The sequence below is a fragment of the Amblyraja radiata genome, chromosome 20 (genome assembly GCF_010909765.2).
Source record: "Amblyraja radiata isolate CabotCenter1 chromosome 20, sAmbRad1.1.pri, whole genome shotgun sequence".
Lineage (NCBI taxonomy): Eukaryota > Metazoa > Chordata > Chondrichthyes > Rajiformes > Rajidae > Amblyraja > Amblyraja radiata.
The window spans coordinates 6,758,255-6,777,212 of record NC_045975.1 but is presented as its reverse complement, the minus strand read 5'-3'; the positions used below and the strand labels follow the sequence as shown (position 1 = coordinate 6,777,212).

The window sequence follows — 18,958 nt, the reverse complement described above, 5'->3', positions numbered from 1 at the left end:
AAGGCAGAGATAGATAGCTTCTTGATTCGTACGGGTGTCGGGGGTTCTGGGGAGAAGGCAGGAGAATGGGGTTAGGACGGAGAGGTAGATCAGCCATGAGTGAATGGTGGAGTAGACTTGATGGGCTGAATGGCCTAATTCTACTCCTATTCCTAGTCAAGATTGAACCCGGGTCTCAGGCGCTGTGAGGCAGCAACTCTCTCAGCTGCGTCACTGTTCTGCGGTACAGGAAAGGGAAAAATCTTAAATGGTTCTTGTTAACATGCTAAATAGCCCCTGCATTTTCTCTTTTTATTTCCAATTTCCAGCACGTTTTTGCCTGTAGATTATCCCATTTTATCCCCCCCCCGTTCTAAACTTTCAACGGCGTAAATGATCACTATCTGTAACATCCAATTGTTTGTGCTATTTAGGATCACTTCTGCATATTCTGTAGTTAATGTTAGTGACACATGGAACTGCAGGTGCTGGGACCTTGTGCAAAGCACAGAGTGCTGGAGTAACTCAGGGTGGTCAGGCAGCATCTGTAGAGGGAATGGACAGGCGATGTCTCGGGTCAGAAGAAGAGACTGTAGAAGGGTCCTGACCGTAAACGTCATCTATCCGTCCTCTCCATAGTTTCCACTGGTCGCATCCTTGTATCCCTCTCGTTAGCACATCCTCCCCAGTCAACAATGGATCATGATGGGCTCCATTCTTCCTGAGGTCATCTGTTACCGGCCCTGATTCGTTCTGGCCTTCTCTCGCCTCCCAACCCCCCCCCACCACCCCCACCTCTATCTTTCAGTCCAAAGAAGGGTTCCGACCTGAAATATCACCTATTCCTTTTCTCCAGAGTTGCTGCCTGACCCGCAGATTCCACCATTTTGTGCTGTGCATCATTTCAGACCTCATGCAATTCAGATGAATCCCACATCTCCCTCCCAAAGACAAAATAACCTTTCTGCCATCTCAAGAACAGAATCATAACTAACTTAACTACCATCACTTCTGTGCATTCTTTCTTTGACTTTAGACTTTAGAGATTCAGCGCTGAAACAGGCCCTTCTGCCCATCGAGCCCGAGTCGATCAGCAATCACCCTTTACACTAAAACATTATCCGACACATTAGGGACAATTTAGCGAGGGCAATGAACCCATAAACATGTACGTCTTTGGAATGTGGGAGGAAACTGGAGCATCCGTAGAAAAAACGCGCGGTCACAGGGAGAACGTACAGACTCCGCACAGACAGCACCCGTAGTCGGGATCGAACCCGGGTCTCTGGCGCTGTGAGGCAGAAACTCTACCGCTGCGCCACCGTGCGCGCCAAAACTACCTGAGTACGCTGGATTGTTGCACACAACTGAAAAGTGGAGTTAAGCCAACCACGTTGCTATAGATATAGTAAGGATCTGTGAATGGGGAATATGTTTGTGTGTGTTGTGTTTGGTGACTTTGAATTGGATGCAGTCAGAGTTGGGAGAGTTTTTTAATTCACTTTTTACTTGGTGGCATTTGGCTGTACGTTCTGCAGAGAAGCGACATTGGGAATCGTGAATGCATTGATTGTAGCGATTTTTACACCAGAATCTGTTATTTGTATTTGCCGATCTCCATACTATCCAGTGTGCCATATTATTGTATGAATGTAGCAGATTCTTAATAAATAGTTGCATTCAATGCAAACTATCATTGGGTCTGTGTATAATTATTCTCCTGCTTCTCTCCCACTGTCTTTTATTTTAATGTTTAGCCTCTAGCTGACAATTGGAGCAATCTTCCATTGATTGCTATTGATTTCTCTAATTTTAAGTAACCCTTGCATTTGCTCTTTCTCTCTCTCCGTCCCTCCCCCGTCCCAGTCATCCTACTAGTATCACTGTCATCCTGCTTAGTTTCACTGTTTGGATCGCCTCATTATCACCTCTTCCACAGCCAACAATGGACCATTGTGGGCTCCACCTTTCCTTGGTCATCCTTGCTGGCCCTGATTTGTTCCTCTCCAACCTTTCGTTCTTTTGCACTTTGTACCTTGTCCACACACCTCTAGTTCCCCTCTCTCCCCTGACTCTCAGTCCGAAGAAGGGTCTCAACCCGAAACGTCGCCTATTCCTTCTCTCCAGAGATGCTGCCTGCCCCGCCGAGTTACTCCAGCCTTTTGTGTCTATCTCCAATTATCACACCCGGCCTTTGTTTAGCAGAGAAGCAACAACAAGTTGGCAAACGTGAGTAGTGTCCGGACGCACACAGTTCAACCCTTGCTCTGCTCGATGGTTGAGGAGTCCTCCATATACAAACTCCACTGTCTCGTTAATTACTGAACAAACCCAGTCTTCAGTCATAGTGTCCGATGTAATGAAATATAAGGCCACCAGAGGGCGGAATAATGCAGCAAATCATTGATCCACACTGGTACTATTCCAGTGAGGCCCAGTGCAAATTGGAGGAACAGCAGGTTAGAACCATAGAAACATAGAAAATAGGTACAGGAGTAGGCCATTCAGCCCTTTGAGCCTGCACCACCATTCAATATGATCATGGCTGATCATCCAACTCAGTATCCCGTACCTGCCTTCTCTCCATACCCCCTGATCCCTTTAGCCACAAGGGCCACATCTAACTCCCTCTTAAATATAGCCAATGAACTGGCCTCAACTACCTTCTGTGGCAGAGAATTCCACAGATTCACCACTCTCTGTGTGTGAAAAAAAATGTTTTTCTCATCTCGGTCCTAAAAGATTTCCCCCTTATCCTTAAACTGTGACCCCTTGTTCTGGACTTCCCCAACATCGGGAACAATCTTCTAAACACTATCTCCCCCTCCCATTCCCACATCATCCTTTCTGTCCTGGACTTCCACCATTATCAGAGTGAGACCCAGTGCAAATTGGAGGAACAGCACCTCATATTTTGGTTGGGTAGCTTACACCTCAGCAGTATGAACATTGACTTCTCTAACTTCAAGTAACCCTCGCTTTCCCAGTTCTCTGACCAGTCGGACGGTCCCCGATTACATTTCATCTGTTTGCTTTGTTGTTACCTTCTCTGAGCTAACAATATCTATTCTCCATTTTCCTTGAGCTGCATCGCTTTTGATGTCTCTTTTTCACACCTTACACTTCCTTATCTCTGTGCCTCCCTCTCCCCTTCTTCTTTCGTGTCCATCCTCCATGTTTCAAATGCCCGTCCTGAAAAGGACGCAAGCAACAATCAGTGGGAGCCATCACTTGTTGCAATAGATGATGGTGGTATCAGAATTAGCTCGGGATACTTCCAGTTTCCAGCCCTGCGACGTGGACGCTTCTGCTATGGGACCTCCCTCTGGTGGTGAAGGGTCTCGACCCGCAATGTCACCCATTCCTACTCTCCAGAGACGTTGCCTGTCCCGCTGAGTTACTCCAGCATTTTGTATCTATCTCAAAGTATTATTCAAACTTTTTTTTCAGGCAACCAACTTTAATCCAATTGTCACCCTCTTGACCCAGTAGGTAACTAACTATAACTCTAATCGCATGTTCAATCAAACTACTTCCATTGAAAATACTGAAGAATTCAAACAGTCATCATTTCTGGAAATCACAAGGTACAGCTATGATGTTACAACTCTTGTCTCTTATTTCCAGGGGTTGAGGCATTAGTAATATTAATTTTGGCAACAAGTTTTAATTTGGAAAGATTTAATAAGAACCTGAGGGCATCTTTTCCACACAGGAAATGGAACGAGCTGCCAGAGGTGATAGTTGAAGCAGGTATGAAAGCAACATTTAAAAGACATTTGGGCAGGTACATGGCTAGGATAGGTTTAGAGGGATTTGAGCCAAATGCGGGCTGGCGGGACTAGTCTAGATGGGTCATCCTGGTCAGCATAGGCAAGTTGGGCTGAAGGGCCTGTTTCCACGCTGTATGACTATGACCCTTATCATATGACCCACCCAAAGTTTTCAACTCCAACTTTGAAGACCATTTATCAGCACCAGTCCAGACAGGGGTGTTTAATTAAGGGGGCAGTATTTCTGCCTTTGACACATTCGTGCAATGGGCTGCAAATGACAGCAAAGTTGGCTCTGAATTGGTTACAGTTCAAGTTAATCTTGCGTGATCGATTGAATTCCTGTTAGTTACTGTTACACAGTTAGTCAAGGCCTGTCCCACTTGCCGATTTTTTTCGGTGACTGCCGACGTCATAGCAGTGTTGCCAAAAGATTTTGAACATTCCAAAATCCAGCGGCGACAAAAAAAATGTTGCGACACTTGAAAAAACACCGTGCGTCAATACCTCGTCACGCCGCGTCAAACAGCATCAGGCCGCAAACTTTTCGCTGTGACCCAATACGTCAGTCAATTATGCCGGCAGTCGCCGAAAAAACCGCCAAGTGGGACAGGCCCTTTAGGGTAACAGAATGCAATTCCTCACCCTTTAGATTTTATTTTGTTTAAAGAATCCTAACTTAATCCATGTTTATGAATACAGGCTAAAGCGGGTTAAAATAGAGAAAAGAGAATGATAAAAGAGAATCATGTCCACAAGAAAGAATAACGAATACATTACTGGAATTGATTTGAAAATTCTAGAATGAATCTTATACAAATTTTACTGGGATTTAAAACATTCAGATTCTTACGGGTCTGTCCCACTTACGTGTCCTTGGCATGCAAATTACGCGACCTCGTGGTCGCGTTGAGGCGTACGGGCATCGTATGGCCGCGCGGGGCCGGTCCCACTGAGAAGCGCGGAGGGGTATGCAGTTGTGCGCGACATCGCGCGGGGCTCCGAAATTTTTGGAGCGAACAAAATCTTTGCGCGCCAACGGCCTGTCGCGGAACTGACGGCCAAAGTGGGACAGGCCCAAGACCCTGGCGCGATGCAACGTCCCACCTTTAACAGCAGCAGAAGCAGGCAAACAATCGCCGAACTCGGCCTGGGACACACGGCCATTCCACTTCTACTCCCAGTACGGGGCCAAGAAAATTGAAGATAGGCACAAAATGTTGGAGTAACTCAGCGGGACCGGCAGCATCTCTGGAGAGGAGCAATGGGTGACGTTTCGGGTCAAGACCCTTCTTTCAGACTGAAGAAGAGTTTTGAATAAAGAAGCTTTCTCGAAACTCCTTCTGCATGGGACATGTTGAAGATTTTAGACTTTAGAGATACAGCACGGAAACAGGCCCTTCGGCCCATCGAGTCCCCGCTGACCAGCGATCCCCCCCGTATACTAAAACTATCCTGCACACTAGGGACAATTTACAATTTTACCGAAGCCAATTAACCTACAAACCTCTAGGGTGAAACCTGGAGCAGCTGGAGAAAGCCCACGTGGTTACAAGGAGAACGTGCAAACTCCGTACAGACAGCACCTGTGGTCAGGATCAAACCCGTGTCTCTGGTGTTTTGAGGTAGCAACTCTCCCAGCTGTGCCTCTGTGCCACCTTTATTAGTGGTGTTTCTTAGACAAGTGTTTTTATTAATTAACCAGATCAACATATCACTTGGAACGATGGGAATGCTACCGATGTTAACTTGGAAACTGGGAGCTGGGAGCTGCGAGCGGCCACAACTGTAATATATCACCTTGACCACTAGATGGCATCCCAAGCACAAAGAAGACAATAGTTTGTGAGGTTGTTGAACTATTGGAACAAATAACCAAAACTTATCTCCCTACAGTTATTGCCCCAATGTAATTTATTACAGTACAGAGTGGCGCAGAAGTGGAGTTGCTGCCTTTACAGCGCCAGAGACCCGGGAAGAGACAGCACCAGAGATCCTGACTCTGTACGGAGTTTGTACGTTCTCCCCGTGACTGCGTGGGTTTTCTCTGGGTACTCCGGTTACCTCCCACGCGCCAAAGACATATGAGCATCTCAGACACAGTACCAGTAGTACGCTGAGACTGTATGTCTTCAGTGATAGCTGACAGAGAAGGAAATATGTGGGGACGAAACACAAAACCTCGACACCGGGACAAATGTTCTTTAGTGACCAATGACAAAAATTGAATGATGCTTGATTTTAGGTGACATTTCTACACTCGTATATAATTGATCTTGGTAAAGATTGTAAATTGTTCCTAGTGTGTAGGATAGTGTTAGTGTACGGGGCGATCGCTGGTCGGCACGGACTTGGTGGGCCGAAGGGCCTGTTTCCATACTGTTTCTTTAAACTAAACTAAACTAAACTAAACTAAAGCAGCATAAATAGACACAAAATGCTGGAGTAACTCAGCTGGTCAGGCAGCGTCTCTGGAGAGAAGGAATAAGTGACATTCAGCCTGAAGAAGGGTCTCGACACGAAACGTCACCCATTCATTGTCTCCAGAGATGCAGCCTGTCCTGCTAAGTTACTCCAGCATTTTGTGTCTATCTTCGGTGTAAACCAGCATCTGCAGTTCCTTCCTGCAAAACATTCACACTGTGTTCGGTTGTCGTCAGCCTGTGGTAAGAAGGATGTCATTCAGCTGGGAAAAGAGTGCAGAGAAGATTTACAAGGATGTTGCCAGGATTTGAGGGACTGAGCTACAGTGAGAAGATGGGCTGTTGAGGACTTTATTCCTTGGAGCGCAGGAGGCTGAGGTGTGATCTTACAGAGGAGTGTAAAGTCATGAGGGGGAATAGATGGAGTCTTTTACCCAGTGGGGGAATCAAATACAGGAGAACGTACGGGTAAATCCTTGTCAATACATTGATCTAATTATAGTCCTGCATTTTGTGTTTATCTTTGGTGTAAACCAGCATCTGCAGTTCCTTCCTACACAATCTAAGTTTGCCTGGTCTAACCCAGCATCTGCAGTTCCTACACACTAAACATCATAATCTTGACTAGCACAGCCATCTGTTGCAAAGCATTAAAATGACCCCCCAACGAGTGGACAAGTTTCACTTGAAATCAAGCAAATTCAGTTTTTATCGTTGGTTACTAAACAACATGTGTCTTGCTGTCGATGTTTGTGTTTCTTCCCCACAGTTTTCCTTTTATGTCTACAATCACTAAAGGCAAATTAGCATAGCCATACTACGACCATACACTTGTGTTGTATCTAAGATGCTTATCTAAGATACTTCTCTAAGATGTATCGAAGTGCTTCTGTGCAATGATACTTGCAGTGAACAGTACACAAGAACTAATTTCGCTCTAGCTCAGTATATAAGTGATAGGAGTGGAATTAGGCCATTCGGCCCATCAAGTCTACCCCGCCATTCAATCATGGCTGAACTATCTCTCTCTCCTAAACCATTTTCCTGCCTTCTCCCGATAATCCATTCTCCTCATTAGGGACAACAAAACACCAGAGGCGGTAGTGTTGCTGCCTTACACTGCCACAGATCCTGTAAGAGCTGCCTGTAATGGATCTGTCACTTTTAGGCGACTGTCATAGGCGTAGCAGGTCGTCGAAAAACTGGTGATTGGACCCCCCTTCAACATAAAATTTGAAATAAAGTAATTACTTTAACAACAATAAAAAGACAAAGTCAGCACCGGCAACAACCTACGTGAACCTGGCGACAACAACGACAGCGCCCACGTCAGGAGAAGTCAAGCTACGCTCATTGGCATCAAACCCACTGTCGCCGACTGTCTCCAAAAACTTTTCAACATGTTGGAAATCCAGCGGCGACCAGAAAGACGCTACGACTCTTTGGGCGACTGAGGAGACGACTCACGACCGTACAGGCGACACCCCAGCGACCATGTGGCGACAGCCTAGTCGCCTGTAGGCCCCTAAAAAATCACCTAAATGGGACAGGCCCTTAATGAGTTTGTACTTAGGAGATCTTCGGTTTCGTTCCACACTCCAAAGAGGTACAGGTTTGTAGGTTACTTGGCTTCGGTATAAAAAAGCAAAAAAATTGTCCCTGGCGTGTAGGATAAGCGTTAATGTGCGGGGATCGCTGGTCGGCGCGGACTCCGTGGGCCGAAGGGCCTGTTTCCGAGCTGTATCTCGAAACTAACCTAAGAACATGACTATTGAACATAAGGTTGAATGTACCACGGGCGGTTGCTCAAAGGGCATTAGGCCCTGCAGTATCTGGACACACTTTGGTTGATTCGTGATAATAAGGATGGGAAACTGAAACAACACCTTCCAGGCAGCCTGCACTTTCATCGGGAATTTTACAAGTAAATTGCAATGAGGCGCACTGCTCTGAGGCAATGTGTGTTTTAGGAAAGGTGAATGAACTTTAATTGGCAAGCCCATTAATAGTGTTATCAATGAGTTTACGCAAACAAAGTAAAGCAAGTGATGCGGGCGGGGGGGGGGGGGGGGGGGGGGGGCTTGGCGTGGAAAATATACCTGATGTGAAATGGGTTTTTGAGTGGGAGTGTGACACCTTTAACATTGCACCTAGATAAAGGATGAGCTGTCCTTAACATAAGATCAATGAACTACAACACCAGTACAAACCCCTGTGAACAGGCCAAATCCTCCTTTGACTAACAGGCTTTAGTCATTTATACCGGAATGGTTGAGATAAGATGGGAAACCCGGATTCCTGTTATCATGTTCGTAACTGATAAGCGATTCCTCACAGGGTATGATACATAGTCGGTGAGGATTATTCTTTTATTTCCCAATATTCCCGTCCTTATGAACGTATTGCCAAACTTACAACTTGCTTCACAATTTTGACACAAAGCGTTGGAGTAACTCAGCAGGTCAGGCAGCATCTCTGGAGAAAAGGAATAGGTGACATTTCGGGTCAAGACCCTTTCGTCAGACTGAGTCTCAGAATTAAAGGACGTTCTTTTAGGAAGGAGATGAGGACAAAATTTATTCATTCAGAGGGTGGTGAATCTGTGGAATTCTTTGCCACCGAAGGCTGTAGAGGGCAAGTCAGTGAGTATTTTTAAGGCAGAGATAGACAGATTTTCCCGTAGTCAGGATCGAACCCTGGTCTCTGGCACTGGTGTGAGTCTGAAGCAGGGTCCTCACCCGAAACGTCATCAATCCATATTCCCTAGAGATGCTGCCTGACCCGCTGAGTTACATCAGCACTTTTCGTCTATCTGTGACAATAATTTGTTACTATGCATTTACAGATTCGGTTGCAATAACTTGAGACTTAGGACAAGGAAGCTAAGATTGAGTTAAAACTGAGCAGCTGCCCCCCTTGGTTATTTGATAGTAAGACTCCCCACACTGCTATTGTACTGTCAGTGTTGCTGCTATGGCCATGAACACTGTTGATTTGTTGCTTATTTCCAGGAAGCCCGCTGCCCTGTTGCTTGATACATTGGCTGTATTATCCCAGTTGTATATGTTCTCTACTGAGGTTGCTTCCATCCAGTAATAATGCCCTTGTCCCACTTAGGAAACCTGAACGGAAACCTCTGGAGACTTTGCGGCCCACCCAAGGTTTCCGTGCGGTTCCCGGAGGTTGCAGGTGGTTGCCGGAGGTTGCAGGTAGTGGAAGCAGGTAGGCAGACTGACAAAAACCTCCGGGAACCGCACGGAAACCTTGGGTGGGGCGCAAAGTCTCCAGAGGTTTCCGTTCAGGTTTTCCTAAGTGGGACAGGGGCATAATGGGTTAACCTGTCTCACTGACATACATCTATGTGCCTTTCTGTGTGACTAGAGGCACATCACATTGATAACTTGAGCAGATTACATACAACATTATGCCGCACAAAACGCTAAAGATAAGGACAATACCTAAAATTTAAATTTTAGTTTTTAGGTTTATTATTGTCCCGAGTACCACGGAGCAGTGAAAAGCTTTGTTTTGCACGCTATATGATCAAATAAGACAATACAACACGTCATTCGGCACGGTGGCGCACCGGTAGAGTTGCTGCCTTACAGCGCCAGAGACCGGGATTCGATCTCCAATACGGGCGCTGTCTGTACGGAGTTTGTACGTTCTCCTCGTGACCACGTGGGCTTTCTCCGAGATCTTCGGTTTCCTCCCACACTCCAAAGGCGTACAAGAATTGTAATTGTGATCTCAGGATATTCAAAAGCTGTGCCCATGTCAGCGCAGTAGGTGGTCGTTATTTGTGATTGGGTATGCGAGCAAAGAATTTCACTGTGCCTTGTCACATGTGACAAGAAAGTATTCCATCCCATTCCAATGCCACTGCAGGGGCAGTGAAGGGGGAGAGGGGAATGAGAACCACTCTACTAGCGGTTAGAGTTGCTGCCTTTACAGCACATGCAGCGCCGGAGGCCCAGGTTCGATCCCGACTACGGGTGCTGTCCGTACGGAGTTTGTATGTTCTCCCCGTGACCGCGTGGGTTTTCTCCGCGATCTTCGGTTTCCTCCCACACTCCAAAGACGTGCAGGTTTGTAGGTAAATTGCCCCCCTAGTGTGTGTAGGATGGTGTTAATGTGTAGGATCGCTGGTCGGCACGGACCCAGTGGGCCGAAGGGCCTTTTTCCCGTTGTATCTCTAAATTAAACTAAACTAAACCAAAACTAAAATATAAATTTAAACTAATAAATAACATAGAGAAATTATTTAATAACTCATTCATGATGTGCTCGACAAAGAAATATATGGGTTATTTTGGGGGGTCTTGGTAATTCTCTGAATAAGATGCGTGTTTTTATAGTGAGGTCAAGCAAGTGATAGCAGGAAGATCTTATACTTCAGTGACTGGCACCTGGAAGTCAAGATAAAAAACATGTTGTAACAAGTTGCAATAAATCATGTGGGGTGCCGTTTGTCAGTAAACCATTGGAGCGAGTCGGCAAGTGTACATTACACTATATACAGTGCTCGATGGCCTGGGTTCATTTGGCACAAGAACCTCACAGGCAGGGGAAACAAAAGTGCTTCACATCTGAGGTAAAATTGCTGCGCAGTAGCTCAGTGTGTGAATGGTTGGGATGCGAGCGTCTTCTTAAGTGAAGCACGTGGCGATTGTATAGCGCGGAGTGAACATGCGAGGGGTTTTCCACTTGTGAAGGGGGGGATTAAGTGTGTAAATTGATCCTGACATCTTTTCGTCAGTAACAAGTCATCTGCCTCCAGTGGAGCACGCACACACACACACACTCACACGCACACACACTCGCACGCACACACACACACTCGCACACACACACTCGCACGCACACACACACTCGCACGCACGCACACACTCGCACACACACACACTCACACGCACACACACACTCGCACACACACACTCGCACGCACACACACACACTCGCACACACACACTCGCACACACACACTCGCACACACACACACTCACACTCGCACACACACACTCGCACACGCACACACACACACATGCACACCCGCACACGCACACACACACACACTCGCACACACACACTCGCACACACACACACTCACACGAACACACACACACTCGCACACGCACACACACACACTCACACTCACACACTCGCACACACACACACACTCGCACACACACACTCGCACACACACACACTCACACGAACACACACACACACTCGCACACGCACACACACACACATGCACACCCGCACACGCACACACTCACACGCACACACATGCACACACACACACGCACACCCACACACACATACACACTCACACGCACACACATGCACACACACACATGCACACCCACACACACATACACACTCACACACACGCAGGCACACACCCACACATGTACGCACTCGCATGTACAAGCACACATACACACCCTCACACACACACACACACACACACACACACACACACACACACACACACACACACACACACACACACACACACACACACACACACACTCACACACACACACACACACACACACACACACACACACACACACACACACACACACACACACACACACGAACACACACACACACGAACACACGCACACACACACACATGCACACCCGCACACGCACACACTCACACGCACACACATGCACACACACACACGCACACCCACACACACATACACACTCACACGCACACACATGCACACACACACATGCACACCCACACACACATACACACTCACACACACGCAGGCACACACCCACACATGTACGCACTCGCATGTACAAGCACACATACACACCCTCACACACACACACACACACACACACACACACACACACACACACACACACACACACACACTCACACACACACACACACACACACACACACACACACACACACACACACACACACACACACACACACACACACACACACACACACACACACACACACACACACACACACACACACACACAAGGGGCCTTGTAGCCTAATGTCAGCCCGGGCTAAAGATAGTGGTAACTCCATGCAGAGTTTCGACCAGTTTTTCCATGCACCTCAGATGAGTGATGACGGTTACATGAGGTGTCTCCCCCACTCCTCTACCTCAGCCTGTCTACCCCATGTGGCCCAATGATTCCATGATTCAATCATTCATTCATTCAATGCTACATTATTGTCACGTGTACCTAGGTGCAGCAACATTCTCTTTTTGGTGCATACAACCCCAGGTAGAATCACAGAGCAGAAGTCACCTGGGCAGGATAGTGTTAGTGTGCAGGGATCGCTGGTCAGCATGGACTCGGTTCGCATGAAGAGTTGCCATGTTTCTAATGCCAACAAAGTTACAAGAAGTTCATCGGACAGTCTTATAATCGGCCCACCGAGTCCGCGCCGCCCAGCGATCCCCGCACACTTACACCATCCTTCACACACCAGGGACAATTGACATTTTTACCTGCACGTCTTTGGAGTGTGGGAGGAAACTGGAGCAGCCGGGGAAAACCCAGGCAGGTCACGGGGAGAACTTACACGCAGGATCGAACCCGGGTCCCTGGCGCTGTAAGGCAGCAACTCTACCGCTGCGCCACCGTGCTGCACGAATTATTGAAGTGATTCAACGGAGACATCACGGATGCTATTTCTTCGACTCTAAAAGTTTCACATTTTTCCTTCAAGAGTAAATTTGACTCGTGGCAATCTTTCAACATGTTGAAAACTTTTCACGAGTTAGCAAGTTTCCCCGAGTACCTGCCGTTAGCGTTACGCGTCGCTAAGTTACGTCCACGAGTTCCGACGTTCCCGCTACGTTAATTCTACGTAATTACCACGAGTTTGATTTGTTTTTAACTCGGGGTCGCTCGTGGGCGGACTCGCACCGTGGGACAGGGGTTTAAGGAAGGAGAATCTAATCTGCACATTTTTCCCTCCCCCCCCCCCCTCTTCCCCACTACCCTAAAGAATAAGTATTTTTACTACAGTGAATTAGCTGCGGTATGTCTTGAATAAGCATTAGGTTACTGACTATGGGCTTGATTTACTGGAGAGCTGTCTTTGTATTTTCAGTTATTTATAGTCACATTTACACTCGAGCCACAGATGTATATGAAGGCATTTCACTCCTAAGGACATGGAAACCAGTTTATTTTAGCTGAGTTTAGTTTAGTTTAGTTTATTGTCAAGTGTACCGAGGTACGATGAAAAGCTTTTTTGTCCGTGTGCTATCCAGCCAGGGAAAAGAGGGCACACATGATTACAATCGAACTATCCACAGTGTCCAGACTCCAGATAAAATTCATCATGTTTTTTGCAAGACAAAGTCCAGCAAAGATAACCTGAGGGTCTCCAATGAGGTAGATGGTAGCTCAGGAGGACCGCTCACTAGTTGTTGAGAGGATGGTCCAGAACAAGGGGTCACAGTTTAAGGATAAGGGGGAAATCTTTTAGGACCGAGATGAGAAAAACATTTTTCACACAGAGAGTGGTGAATCTCTGGAATTTTCTGCCACAGAAGGTAGTTGAGGTCAGTTCATTGGCTATATTTAAGAGGGAGTTAGATGTGGCCCCTTGTGGCTAAAGGGATCAGGGGGTATGGAGAGAAGGCAGGTACAGGATACTGGGTTGGATGATCAGCCATGATCATATTGAATGGCGGTGCAGGCTCGAAGGGCCGAATGGCCTACTCCTGCACCTATTTTCTATGTTTCTATGTTTCTATGTTGCCTGATGACAGCCGGGAAGAAACTGTCCCTGAATCTGGCGGTGTGCATTTTCACACCCCTGTAACTTCTTTCACTATAAATTGAAAATCAAGGCAACATAATGGTTTATAGTGGAAGAGAATGCAAATTACAGCATGAAGGAAATCAAGGGGCAATCATTAATTGAGATGTAATTGATGACTTAATTCAATTGATTGTATTTATGCCTATTTACAGTAAGTGGTTAGAGATTATCTCTGCTGTACGAAGAACCACTTGGTCGCCGCCAATCTACTCGAAGAATTTATATTTAGATGTGGGGGTGAAGAGAAGGAGAAAGCATGACATCATCCCCACAGCAACTTGCTTCTGATGGTGTGTGTTGAGCAAAATCTAAAATACAGGGGGGGATTTCGGGGTCGGGACCATTCTTCTTCAGAAAGTCGAAAGGTATTTAGTTTGCAAAGAAATTGTTTTAGATTAAAAAAAAATTTTTAGAACCTGCCGGTTATTTAACCCTGCAGGGACTACAGATACTGGAACCTTGTCAAGAAGGGAAAGAGTTGAGCGGCAACGGTGGCACAGCGGTAGAGTCGCTGCCTTGCAGCGCCAGGGTCCCCGGTTCGATCCTGACTGTGGGTGCTGTCTGTGCGGAGTTTTGTACGTTCTCCCCATGACCGTGTACGTTTTCCCCGGGTTCTCCGGTTTCCTCCAACACACCAAAGACGTACAGGTTTGCAGGTTAATTTGGCTTCTGTACATTGTAAATTGTCCCTAGTGTGTGTGTGTGTGTGGGTAGGATTGTGTTAATGTACGGGCATCATTGGTCGGTGCAGAGAACGTGGGCCGAAGGGTCTGTTTCTGCGCATCTCTAAACTAAACTGCACTAAAATTGAGAATACAGGAAGGGGGAGTTGGGTCAAGGGGGAACGCATGACATGCATTTGTACGTTCTCCCTGTGTCTGGATGGGTTTATTCTGGGTTCCCCCCCCCAAATTCCTATGTAAATATATATATGTGTGAGTGTGTGTATGTAATTGAATGTACATTCGTTAGACATAGACACAATAATGCTGGAGTAACTCAACAGGACAGGCAGCATCTCTGGATAGAAGGAATGGGTGACGGGTTGAGACCTATCTTCAGACTGAGAGTCAGTGGAGAGGGAGACACAGAGATAGGGAACATTAAGGTGTGAAAACGAGACATCAAAGGGATGATCAGGGTGACAACCTGACCCGAAATGTCACCCATTCCTTCTCTCCAGAGATGCTGCCTTTCCCGCTGAGTTACTCCAACATTTTGTGTCTATCTTCAGTGCAAACCAGCATCTGTATATATGTGTATGCATGTGTCCATTTGTGTCTATATACACACTGCTGGTGCAGTTGAAGCAGACACATTCTTTGCATTTAAAATACTTTTCGATAGGTATATGGATATGGTTTATGTGCAAGTAGATAAGTGATGGTTTCAGCATCATGACCGGCACAGACATAGTGGGCCGAAGGGCCTGTTTTTGTGCTGTACTGTTCTGGTCAATGTTCTAAAGAACGGATATTGTGAATAAAAAGTGTTCTAGTTGGACAGGGATGTGGACTGGGAAGGTTAAGAGAGACGTGGAATTGGAATTGTGTCTGTGGGATTCTCTGCCACACAAGGTCGTGGAGGCCAATTCACTGGATGTTTTCAAGAAAGACTTAGATGTATCTCTTAGGGCTAATGGAATCAAGGGATATGGGGAGAAAGCAGGAACGGCGTACTGATTTTGGATGATCAGCCGTGATCATATGGAATGGCGGTGCTGGTACAAAGGACCGAATGGCCTACTACTGCACCCATTTTCTATGTTTCTATGTGGGCCATACACAGGCAAATGGGATTTGCTTCAATAGGGCATGATGGTTGGTACGGATGATTCAAGCCAAAGGGCCCACTTTCTAGTTTAGTTTAGTATAGAGATACAGCGCGTAAACAGGCCCTTCGGCCCAATGTGTCCGCACCGACCAGCGATCCACGCACACTCTAGGGACAATTTGACATTTATAGCGAGCCAATTAACCTCCAAACCTGTACGTCTTTGGAGCATGGGAGGAAGCCGGAGACCCCGGAGAAAACCCGCGCAGGTCACGGGGAGAACGTACAAACTCCGTACAGACAGCGTCCGCAGTCAGGATCGAACCCGGGTCTCCGGCGCTGTCAGTAAGGCAGCAACTCTACCGCTGCACCGCGGTGCCTCCCAAGCAGGCCTGTATCTCGATGACTCTGTGAATGTGGTTTCAGAAAAGGTGGATCAGCAGACCAGCAAGCGGGAAGCATGAATTTCAAGTCGGCAGAATGATTTGGAGCACGGAGATGATCTAAACCCTCGCTCACTTGCACGGAACACACAAGAATTAGCAGCTGTGCCTTTCCCTTTGCATCTGACATCCTGCTCCATTGACAGGTAGCATGTGACAAATATATTAAGCAATGTCTGCAGCCAGTGGAAACTTTACCAGATGCCTGCACCTTATTGACAGGTTCTTCAGGCATTGAAGAAAGCGCATGGCATGTTGGCCTTTATAACAAGAGGAGGTTGTGGCTAAAGGGATCAGGGGGTATGGAGAGAAGGCAGGTACAGGATACTGAGTTGGATGATCAGCCATGGTCATATTGAATGGCGGTGCTGGCTCGAAGGGTCGAATGGCCTACTCCTGCACCTATTTTCTATGTTTCTATGTTTCTATGATCCCTTTAGCCACAAGGGCCACATCTAACTCCCTCTTAAATATAGCCAATGAACTGGCCTCAACTACCTTCTGTGGCAGAAAATTCCACAGATTCACTTTCCTCTTATCCTTAAACTGTGACCCCTTGTCCTGGACTTCCCCAACATCGGGAACAATCTTCCTGCATCTAGCCTGTCCAACCCCCTAAGAATTTTGTACGTTTCTATAAGATCTATAAAATTCTAGCGAGTACAAGCCGAGTCTATCCAGTCTTTCTTCATACGAAAGTCCTGCCATCCCAGGAATCAGTCTGGTGAACCTTCTCTGTACTCCCTCTATGGCAAGAATGTCTTTCCTCAGATTAGGAAACATCTTGTGTTACTAAATCCTGAGAAAGGTTTGTGTTCTGATGTAATCGCATATTGTTTTTACTTTCATTTATCGTTCCTTTTCATTTGTTCAGACCTCCCTTCCCGGATTTTGCCTTGCCCCACACCTTCTTCAGATATTTTTATTAATCTCCTTTGAGGTTTGGGGAATATGAAATGACGCACAGAGTTGTAATAAAAGTTCTATCAAGCCAATTAAGGTGCAGGATCCCATTATTTGTTCATGAACTGGGAAATGTTTACCAATTTGCTGTCATAATCATAGAGATTCATAGCGTGATACAGTGTGGAGCCCAACTTGCCCACACCGGCAAACATGTCCCAGCTACACTAGTCCCACCTGCCTGCGCCTGGTCCATATCCCTCCAAACCTGTCCTATCCATGTAGCTGTCTAACTGCTTCTTAAATGTTGGGATAGTCCCAGCCTCAACTACCTCCTCTGGCAGCTTGTTCCATGCACCCACCACCGTTTGAGTGAAAAAGTTACCCCTCAGATTCCTATTAAATCTTTTCCTATCAGGCAACTGAACCATCCTACCACAACTAGAGAGCAGAGCTGAACTACTATCTACCTCATTGGTGACCCTCGGACTATCCTTGATCGGACTTTGCTGGCTTTACCTTGCACTAAACGTTGCTCCCTTATCATGTTTCTATACATTGAAAATGGCTCGATTGTAATCATGTATTGTCTTTCCACTGACTGGTTAGCGCGCAACAAAAGCTTTTCACTGTACCTCGGTACACGTGACAATCCACTAAGCTGAACTGAACTGAGCTCATGTTAGACGGCTTGACATCATGTCAGAAAACATCTCAAAGAGATGAAGAAAGGTCTGAAGAAGGGTCTCGATCCAAAACATCACCTATTCCATCTCTCCAGAGATACTGCCTGTCCCGCTGAGTTACTCCAGCACTTTGTGTCTATCTTTGGTGTAAACTACCACCTGCAGTTCCTTCCTATGTGTACCGAGGTATATCTCAAAGACGTGCAGGGTTGTAGGTTAATCGGCCTCTTGTACAAAATTGCCTCTAGTATGTAGGGTTTCGGTGAGAAAGTGGGATAACATGGAACTAGTGGGAATGGGTGATCGATGATTGGCATGGACTCGGTGATGGGTGGCATTTCGGGTTGAGACCTTTCTTCAAACTGTTTCCATGCTGCATTGTTCAATCAATTAATCAATCTGATACCAGACTCATCCAATTAAAGGTAATTGGTCAGTAATCTGCATGAGAAAGGTTTGAAGAATGTCGGAGTGAGTATAGTGGGCTGATGGACCTGTTTCAATGTGACATCTTTCAATCAATCCTTTCCCTGGCCTATCGATCAATAGACAATAGACAATAGGTGCAGGAGTAGGCCATTCGGCCCTTCGAGCCAGCACTACCATTCAATGTGATCATGGCTGATCATCCACAATCAGTACCCCTCATCGACAATCACCTTTCATTTCTCACTCACCCTCCAGCAGGCTGTTTGCAACCTCAGAAGAATTAAACCGTTTAAAATAATTTCTGTCGTGTCTCCCAATGCCAGAAGAATTTCAGATGAGGGTTTTTAGTTTAGTTTATTGTCACATGTACTGAGTTACATAGGAAAGTTTTTGTCACATGCTAACCAGTCAGCGGAATGACAACACATGATGCATTGATAAAGGGAATAAAGTGAATAGCGTTTAGTGCAAGTAAAGTCCGATCAAAGATAGTCCGAGGGTCTCCAATGAGGAAGATAGTCGTTCAGCACTACTCTCTCTCCAGTTGTTGGTAGGATGATTTAGTTGCCTGATAACAACTCGGAAGAAACTGTCCCTGAATCTGGAGGTGTGCGTTTTCACACTTCTTTTCCTTTCGACCGATGGGAGAAGGGAGAAGAGGGAGTGGTCCTTGATTATGTCACTTATGCTTGATCATTCGTCCTTGAGGGTTGAGGTC

The 18,958-nt window shown here is 46.4% G+C and overlaps 1 long non-coding RNA gene across 1 annotated transcript; it reads left to right on the top strand.

Annotated features, from left to right (window-relative positions):
- Positions 1 to 734: 734 nt before the first annotated feature.
- On the top strand, positions 735 to 1,672 carry LOC116984542. Its single transcript, XR_004415058.1, has 2 exons — positions 735 to 836; positions 904 to 1,672. It is a non-coding gene; the product is annotated as an uncharacterized LOC116984542 (long non-coding RNA).
- Positions 1,673 to 18,958: the final 17,286 nt, after the last annotated feature.